The sequence below is a fragment of the Chrysochloris asiatica genome, unplaced genomic scaffold (assembly GCF_000296735.1).
Source record: "Chrysochloris asiatica unplaced genomic scaffold, ChrAsi1.0 scaffold00236, whole genome shotgun sequence".
Lineage (NCBI taxonomy): Eukaryota > Metazoa > Chordata > Mammalia > Afrosoricida > Chrysochloridae > Chrysochloris > Chrysochloris asiatica.
In genome coordinates this window covers 1,606,394-1,615,889 of record NW_006408754.1, presented here as the reverse complement: position 1 = coordinate 1,615,889, position 9,496 = coordinate 1,606,394, and the positions used below count along the sequence as shown (strand labels likewise).

The 9,496-nt window shown below is 40.2% G+C and overlaps 1 pseudogene; it reads right to left on the bottom strand.

The window, feature by feature from the left end:
* The window catches only part of LOC102811192, a 16,854-nt pseudogene extending 8,606 nt beyond the window's left edge, over positions 1-8,248 (bottom strand).
* Between the last annotated feature and the right edge of the window lie 1,248 nt (positions 8,249-9,496).

Here is a 9,496-nt window from a genome sequence, read left to right as displayed (position 1 = left end):
TTCCTTCACTCAGTTCTCCTTCACAATGTTCTGTTGAACTTCCCATTTAAAAGAAGTGTTGAAGTCATTTGTAGTTCAGAGGGATAGTATAGACTTTTTCGTTTTATTAGCTGAAATGGTAGTTTCAATATTAAAAATCAGTATCTCCTGAATCCCAACTCAGGAAGCAGCAAGCACTATTGTGGGAGAGAGTTGCCTCCAAGGTTCAGATTGCTGGTCTGCACACAACAAACAGGAATATGGGAGGGTGTGGACTGAAGATGCTGTCAGTGTTGCCATGGAATCCATTGTTGTAATCTTTCAATTACTCACTGCAATATGGAAGTGCCTTTTTCCCCAGTTAGTCTAGTCTTATTGGAAGCTTTTCATTAACACCTTGTTCCTATAAAGCAAATCATGATTTTTTTTTTTAATATTGGAATCAAGAACAAATTTCAAACAACAAAACACACACAGACTAAAAAAAAAAGAAAAAAAAAGAAATCAAGTAGCATCCTTGAAAACAGCCAATAAAAACAACTGCTAGAATGCCAATCAAATTGCCCTAAACTGTGAAATTGTGGGAGGGAAGCTTACAGGTTAAGAATTGAAAATTAAATTATGCTTCTGTAACATATTTCTATCTATGGCAAGAGTGGCTCCAGAGCAGACCCTTTGAATATGTTAGTAAAGGGCTTGTCAAGGTGATCTGTTCTATTCAACGAGGTATAAAAACTATGCCACTCTCCTAAGGAACACCGGAAGCACACTTGGGCTAACATTTAGAACTTTAGAACAAGTGCACTTTCACACTTCTTTTACTTATTCAACAAATTTTCTACATTCTTTGGTGCCTTGAGTGTATCACCCATGCAAGTAAATTGTTCATTCATATACTTGTCAGCTTCATTTGATACTATACAATTTTCCAATGTAAGTTTTCCCTACCGACTTTTTATTTTCCAGGTTTCTCCTTAATGTTCCTTTCCTATCTTCTTTGCCACCTTGTCCCTGCAATGGTGCTGGTCCTCAAAGTTCTAACCTTAGCCTAATCCTATTATTAGGAATTTTTTTTCATATAATTATTTAAATGATCATCAAATGCCTTATATATTTTTCTTTTAGGATGTAAAAAAGGTGCTATCCTTTTAAGCCTACGCAAAACAAAAGAGCTTTCCATGGGAATTTTACTCCCACCTCAGTTGTGTCTCAATCCACTTCCTTGGCCCATCCTGGGTTTCTCAACTCAGGAATAATGGGTGGTCTGATTCCAGACTCCCAGCAAAAAACATTTGCATATGCACATATGTACATTTCTTTGTGTTTTTAAGTGCATATAAGTTGTCTCTGGGTTCCTGTGCAAAGTTAGTGAGATGGAGGTAGGGAGAAAGGACTGTGGCAAAGCAGTATTCTCTCCCCCACTCCCTAGACTGTCAAACTGACAATTTAAAACACTAGCTCTGTCCATTGGTGAAGTGCCAGGAGTTGGTTCTGATCCATAGTGACCCTGTATAGGGTATTCCAGTGAGCAGCTGGCGAGCTTGAACCGCCAACCTTGCATTTCAACTGGCTTTGCAGTCTGAAGCATTAACCCACAGCGCCACATCAACCAATCGCTATGGGTCGGACCCGATTCGATGGCACTTAACAACAACAACAACATAGTTGATGCAGAGTATAGCAAGTTCAGACTTTCAGTCAACCCTTTTATTGTATGGACTCCAATTAGGCTTGGAATTTAAGATACAGAAGTCTTTTGTAACCTCCTTTCTAAAGGGAGTCTTGGTGTGGTGCTGTAGGGGTAAGCACTGTCTGAAAACCACATGTTGAGTTGGTGGTTCAATCCCACCGGCAACTCCTTGGAAATCCTATTCAGGGTCACTATGAATAGAAACTGTTTGATGAATACAAAGATTATTTGTTGGTCATATCACCCTAACTCAAAAATCTTTAAAAAAAATCTTTATATTTTCACAATAGCTTCAGGTAGGTAAACCAAGACTTTATTTTTTACCACACACAATCATATTCTGAACTACTTGCAATTTCTACTTGGTCCAAGTATATTCACAACCTTGGTGCTCTTCCCTGTACTAAAAATGACCTTACCCTTTCCTTTTAGCCAACTCTTTTTGAGTTTCCCCTGGTCACTCCTTATGCAAACTGACAACCATTGCTCCAAACACATGGCTACTGTATATCTAAAAGATGCCTAACAACAACAAAAAAATTCAGATATCCACTTTTAGTATGCAGAAAAAAGCACCAATTTACCTCTGGACACATTTGGGGCACAACATATTGTCCTCCAGGTGGGGAGGTGGAAAATTGTAGGCAGGTAACAGGAAGAGAGCACACACTCTCCCTGGCTTTTCAGGAACCCAGACTTGTCCGGCATGAAATTGTAGGTGAACCCAACCATTTGTGTTTGCAGGGAGACTTCTTCCATGTACCACACACCACCTGACACCTGGGGAAAGAAAGATGCAAATATGAGCACATTAGGACCAAATGCTAATGTTTGAGACGGCCCTTCCAAGTTATGATTTTTCTCATGTGCTAGCTCTAGGATCTGAATCCTGGAATCTGAACTTAACTTCTAATGAATTTCCTTTCTAAGCACCAAAAGATAGTTCCTCCAAAAATTATATATTTGGGAATTGTATAGCTTACAAAAGAGTATATGGTAGAAAGACTAACCTAGAATAGGTTAAGAAGATGACTAAGAAAAAAAGGGTCAAGGATCTCGCATGTAATAGTTGTTAAGTGTCATGGGGCCAGTCTTGATTCATAGAGTTCTCAAGGCTTAAATCTTTTGTGGGAGCAGAAAGCATCATCTTTCTCCAGCAGAGCAGCTGGTGGGGCTCCAACTGCTGACCTTTGTGGTTTTAGGTAATGTGGCTAAACAGATTCCTAAGCTTTTTTAAATGTCAATAATTTAGAAGGGTTGTTTTTAAATTCTCTGCTGCCCCCCCCCCCATCATTTTCTATGGCTATTCATAGGGTTTTGAACTGTGGCATTGGCAAAGAATATTGAGAATATTGAATGTCTGAAGAATGAACACAAATTCATCTTAAAAATAAATACAACTAGAATGGATTGCTAGAAAGGACATGTTTGAAAAGATAGAGGGACTAGAAAAATGAAGAAAAATTTCAATGAGAGAAATTGACATAATAATCACAATGAACTCTACTGAGCTGCCCGTTTGTTTTTGCTATGTGTCATGTGTTGGTTGGAGTCCTGATGTGGCCCTGTGGGTTAATGCACCAGACTGCAAAGGCATTGGAACTGCAAGGTCGGTGGTTCAAGCTCACCAGCTGCACTGCATAAACCCTATACAGGTGGCTATGGGTTGGAACCAACTTGAAGGCACTTAACAACATTGTGTTGGTTCTGACTCATATCAACCTGTATAGGGTGTTCCCAAGCAACAGCAGGTGTGTCTGAACCACAGATGTTATAGGTAGCAGTCCAGTGCTTTTCCTACAGCACCACACCTACTATATGAGGGGCCTGACAATTTGTGCTCTTATCCAAGAGGTCACTTAAGTCAAAGTCAACTTGATGATAAGTAACAATGCTTGTAAAAGACTGATTTGATTTGTCTGTCTGCATCTGGACTAAAACCAGCTCTGAGCAGTAGACTTACCACAAGTCTCTTGTGCTGTATTATCTTCCTCTGGGACAGTATATTCAATGACCGTTGCCCCCATCTCCTCTGAGGGAGGAGCGACTTCAGGAGAATCAGTCTCTCCAGAACTGACCTTCCTTTTCTTAGTCTTCGGAGGCCTATTCCCCACGCACACATTTGATTTCTTTCTTACCCGTGTCTGGACCTTGGCTTCCTTTGCTGTGGCAGGAATATCCTGCAAACAGATGAAATACAACTATTAAATCAAATAAAATTATATGAAAATGGACTGTGTTGTTGGGTGATGTTGAATCAATTTCCACTTATCGACTCCACTTGACAGAGAAGAACTACCCTTTGTTGTTTTTGTTGTTAACTGCCCTAGAGTCGGTTCTGACCCATAGCAGCCCTGTATAAGGTTTCCGAGGCTATATATCCTTATAAGAGCAGCAGAAAGCCTCATCTTTCTCCCATGGAACTGCTGGTAGTTTCAACCACTAAGCTACCGGAGCTCCTATAGGATTTTCTAAACTGTAATCTTTATGGACCTAGATGACCAGGTCCTTCCCCTATTCACCAACCTTCCAGTTATTAGCCAGCACTTAACTGTTTTACCACTTGGGTTCCTTATACAAATACATATTTATCTGAGGAGGTTTTTCAAAGAGTTCATGGAAAATTCCAGTATCTTCCAATCCTATTTTTGTATTTTTAAAGCCCCCTGCACAAATTAAATATATTGTTAAAGTGTCACCAGAAACGTAACCTTATTTTTATTACTCTTCGCAAAGAGTTAATGGTTTCTTTTGCTAATGTTTCAAAGCCAAAATGGGTAAGTGAGGATAGGAAATAAATCTTCCAGTCTGCCAAATTTCCCAAAAGTTAATCACCTTTATCTTTTGATCTGGGTAAGCATGCTCACAGAGTCTTCTATATGTTTCCAATTTCTAAGACAAAGAAGAAAATGAGTTAATAGTGAAATTTTATCAGGCCTGTTTAGCTTGTAACTTAAGATGTAGAGAAAAGCTTTTGCAGCACAATTTCCACACTTGTGGGAACAACAACTTTTTACCACTCTGGCCCTCCTCACCTGCCCTTTGGAGCTCAGTTTTAATTTTTGGCACCAGGCCCTCACGGTGTCACGATGAACCAGGTTAATGGGTGGCAGTTTTTCTGGTAGTGGAGGAACTGGAATCTTTTGAGTTTTTTGCCCATTACTGCCTTGTGCATTTTGTGAACAGGAAGCTGAGGAGGAATGGGATAACATTAGTAATGATTAATATTTACAATCCATTTAAAATTTCAAAAGTATACTCTTAGTTCACATAGTTAAATGAGGGAAATGTCACCATGATCCCTAATGAAGACCACACAGCCTCCAGGGGGAACGGAGGATAGGACCCTAAAACCTTTCTCAATGCTACAAAACTTCAGTTTTTACTTAAGAATGAGATTTCACACTTCTAATTATGTATTCCCAAATCATTATAGCATCTTTTTTTTATTTTTATTAGGAACTCAAAGTAACAAATGATGACAAAATGATTATCAGAATTTGCAGGGGGAGTTAGAGAGAGGTTATTAACAGTATCAGAGACCAAAAGAAGGCTTCAGGGAACTTAAACTGGGCTTTGAAGAAAGATTTTAAAGGACAGTATATGCAGAATGGAAATTTCTTCTATACTTTATGGAGACTCTTCTTAAACCTGAGGAGGTAGTTATGGACCTCGTACCTTTTTCTTCTTTCAGAGTTCTTTTGATCGCTTTAGCTGAGGTTTTTGGCAAAGCTGATGTGCTTGGTTCATTAGCAGCCTGTTGTTCAGTTTCTAATGGCACAGGTTCAAATTTAAGGGTCACACACTCTGGCTTCTCTGTAGAGTTCCACTGTGGAAAGAGATCCAGGTCACATGTGGCACACATACACTACCTACTTAACATAATTAACATCTAACACAACAAAAAGACAAGAATTGAAATTCTCAGCGATGTATTCTCAGCGATGTGGCTCCTCCAGTGGACATCACCTTAATACCCAGTCTCATTTGAAAATTGGAAAGCAGTGATGTGTAAACAGAAGGCTACTTTGAAAGGATGTGAAAAGACAGGAACTAGGATTACAAAAAGAAAGGCTCTGCTTTCAAGTGAGCTCTTATAAACTTATGAATTGTAAGGTAGCGTAGTGGTTACGAATTGGGCTGTGAACTGCAAGGTCAGCATTTCGAAACTGCCGGCTGTTCTGTGGGAGAAAGATGAGGCTTTCTGCTCCCTTAAAGATTTACAGCCTCAGAAGCCCTGTACAGGATCGCTGAGTCGGAACAGACTCCACAGCACCTAACAATTCCTTCATTCATGATCCCTTCAGAATAAATGATTTCCCCATATTATTGTCAGAGTAAATGAAATAATCAAAACTAAGACTGTTTGCATAAAGCTATGGGAGACAATTGTCTGCAACATAACCTACCAGACTCCAGTCTCCCAATCCTCTCATAGTAATCTTATCTCTTAGTCCCAAATTCCAATCAAATTCCTTTCCAAACATCCTTGCTGTAGCCTGGAGGGATATCCTCCCCCCCATCCATTTACATTCTTAAATCTTACAGCAAATAGCATTTTATTTGGGAGTCTTTTCTAGTTCTTGGAGTCCTGGACTAGAAATGTGGGGTTCTGTGCTGTCCTGCTAATCAAAAGCCTGCTGGTGAATATAGCAGCCACTTTTTGTGAGACAAAAATGTGACCATCCTATTCTGTTTTATAGGGTTGCTGAGTGAGAAATGAGTTTTCTGTTTTTCCTTGTCTTTACAGACTAAGTGAAATCTACAAAATACTGCCCATTTCCCTCCACTCGTCAGTTTTCCAAATTTGTAAACATTTTACAAATCATACAATGTTACATGTTTTGTACATTTGGTTGTGATTTGCCAATACCCATATGATTAAGTGCCACAAGGGTAGGATTGTCCCCATTTCTTAGTGTAAGCACTTAAAATAATAAATATTGGCTAATTGAGGTATTGTTGTCGCTGTTAAGTGCCATGGAGTCAGTTCTGACCCATAGTAACCCCGTTTCGAGGAGCAGCTGGTGAGCTTGAACCAGCGACCTTGCAGTCTGGCGCATTAATCCACTGCCCCACTATAACTGAGGTATAAGAAACATTTATTGAGCCTCTATCATATATCACATACTGAGTTTGAGATGTTATTTTCTTAACATTTAATTCTCAGTTACTTGGCAACAATTTTCTGCTTTACTTTTCAGATGCAGAAAGGGCTCTGGGGTTACACACATTCCTAAAGGCACACAGGTTTGTTAGATTAAAAAATTATATCCCAGGTCAGTTTGGTCCCAAAATGAAGTCCTTCAGATAGACTCCACAAGGTCACTGGAGAAATTAGCATTTGTATGGTATCTTTACATTTGTATAGCAGTTGTACCAGTGTATTTGCATAACCCTTACACACTGGCCTGTATACTACAGGTAGGTGGTTCAAACCCACCATCTGCTCATTGGAAACTGTAGAGTCGCTGTGAGTCGGAATACACTTGACAACAACAGCAACCCTTGCATAAAGTACTCTCAAAATTGAGAGCAAAAGGAGACGAGCAGCGCTGAGCTGCTCAGGTTTCCCTGGCATATTACTTCAATTCCTCCACCTTTAATTTCTCTCCGCAGTGCTCTTTCATTAAGTCTGGTTTGACCATTCCTTGGTCCTATGTCGTTCTTAACTGCCGTGGAGTCTGTTCCGATTCAAGGTGATCCTGTATAGGCTCTCGGGGTATTAGAAAGCCTCCCGTGGAGGGCTGGCGGGTTCGAACCGCGAACTTTGGTTCGCAGCCCAGTGATTATCATATCGCGTTCCCATGAGTTCAGTCCCAGCCTTTCTGGTTTCGTACCCTAATCGTGTGTTGTTGTTGTTGTTAAGTATCATGAAGTCGGTTCCGACTCATAGTGACCCTGCACAGGGTATTCCGAGGCTGCAAATCTTTACGGGAGCAGAACGCCTCATCGTTCTCCCGCGGAACAGCTGGTAGTTTCGAACTGCCGACCTAGCAGTACGATTCGTAACCGCTACGCTATCTATCTAGTCATGGTCACCCGCAAATCTCTTTTTCCTTTGCCATTTCCCTCCAGTCTTGATACTCTATTCTTCTGACACAATAAAGCTTCTCGACAAAATTAAAGAGTCTTGGTGTGGCGCCATAGAATAAACAATCGACCTCAAAGCCAGTTTGAACCCAAAATCGGAGGCTCAAACTCAGCAGCCGCTCTCGGCACTTAACATTTTTTCTGTATCTCCCTCCCTCCAACTTACCAAAATGCAATCACTTGTTTGTTGTTGAGTGCTGTGGAGTCGGTTGCTACCCTGTATAGGTTTCCGAAGAGCGGCTGGTGAGCTTGCACCGCCGACCATATGGTTTAAACCGACCATGCTTTTAGTTCAGCGCATTAACCCACAGAGCCACAGCTTTTACTTATTATTTTTTTTTTTTTACCAGTAAGTAAAAATTCTAAGGCAAAGTATTTTCTGCTTAAAAGGAGTGTCATATGTTTTGAAGAAGAGGATACATAATTAGAACATAGAACAAAATCCATTTATATTGTACTTACCTCTTTGCCTTTTGCATTCTCCATAGTCTCCAAAATTAAAAGTTGGTATGAAAATCCTTCTTACTAACAAAATGACTCCTGGTACGGCGCTGTAGGATCACTGAACTGGGGACAGCCAAGTGGGCAGTTCAAACCCATCTGCGGCTCCTCGGAAACCACTTGGTCGTTGGGAGTAGGTTCCCTATAAGTTGGAATCAACTCTGTAACACTTAACAATAACTGAAATGGCCTACGGCCCAAGATTGCTCTTTTAAAGCTTTCCTCCCACTTCCTACCACCCAAAGGCATTCTTTTTCTCCCCTCCCTTCTGTTCCCACCCCCTTCTTTTAAGAATGATAAAGTTGTAGTCCTGGTGTGGCGCTGTGGGCTTGTGCGTCAGACTGCAAAGTCCTTTGAACAGCAAGGTCGGTGGTTCTCCTTGGAAACCCTATACAGGGTCGCTTTGGATCAGAATCGATTGGATGGCACTTAGCAACAAAGTTGTAGTCCTGGTGTAGGATAAACACTGGACCTCAAGCCAGTTTGAACCATAAAGTCGGTAGTTCAAACTCACTAGCCGCTCCTCAGAAATCTTATACAGGGTCGCTATAACTAGACAGCACTTACCAACAGCAACAACAAAGGTGTTTATTTTCCTATTCATGAAGTGACTATTGCGTGGTTGAATTATTAATACCTGTCCTTTTTCTGTATGCTCTTTAACATAATTATCTAAACTAAGGTTCAGAATAAATCTGGAAGTTGAAATTCCTTAAGCAAAATTCTAAGGTAAGTGGGGTAAATTGCTAGTGATTTATGCAACAGTATGCTGTGACAATATATAGTGATGGAATTTGTGAAACAATAGAATCCAGGGGGTCAACTGGCTGATTGAAGCTAAACCATTCCATGTTCATTCCAGTTCTTAAGAGATTTGTACCACCAATTAAAATACCAATTTTGTATCCACACATAATAACTAGCACTTTCCATTAAGCACTGGACTGGGAACCACAAAGTCAAGTCAGTGGTCAAAACGAACAATCACTCCTTAGAAAGCTTGTATGGGGTCTCTAGGAGTCAGAATTGACTTGACAGCACTTAACAACAACAAAAACAATAATAGTTTTAATGTGTCCTGAGTTTTTATTGAGTACTTTTAGTGATCCAAATTCTAGGTATAAAAGTTTACAGTCATTTTACTGTTTCCATTTTATAGGTGACAAAAAAATATGTATAAAATTTCATGGGCAACTTGCCCACAGCACAGTTAAGTGGCAGAGAAAAGTAAAT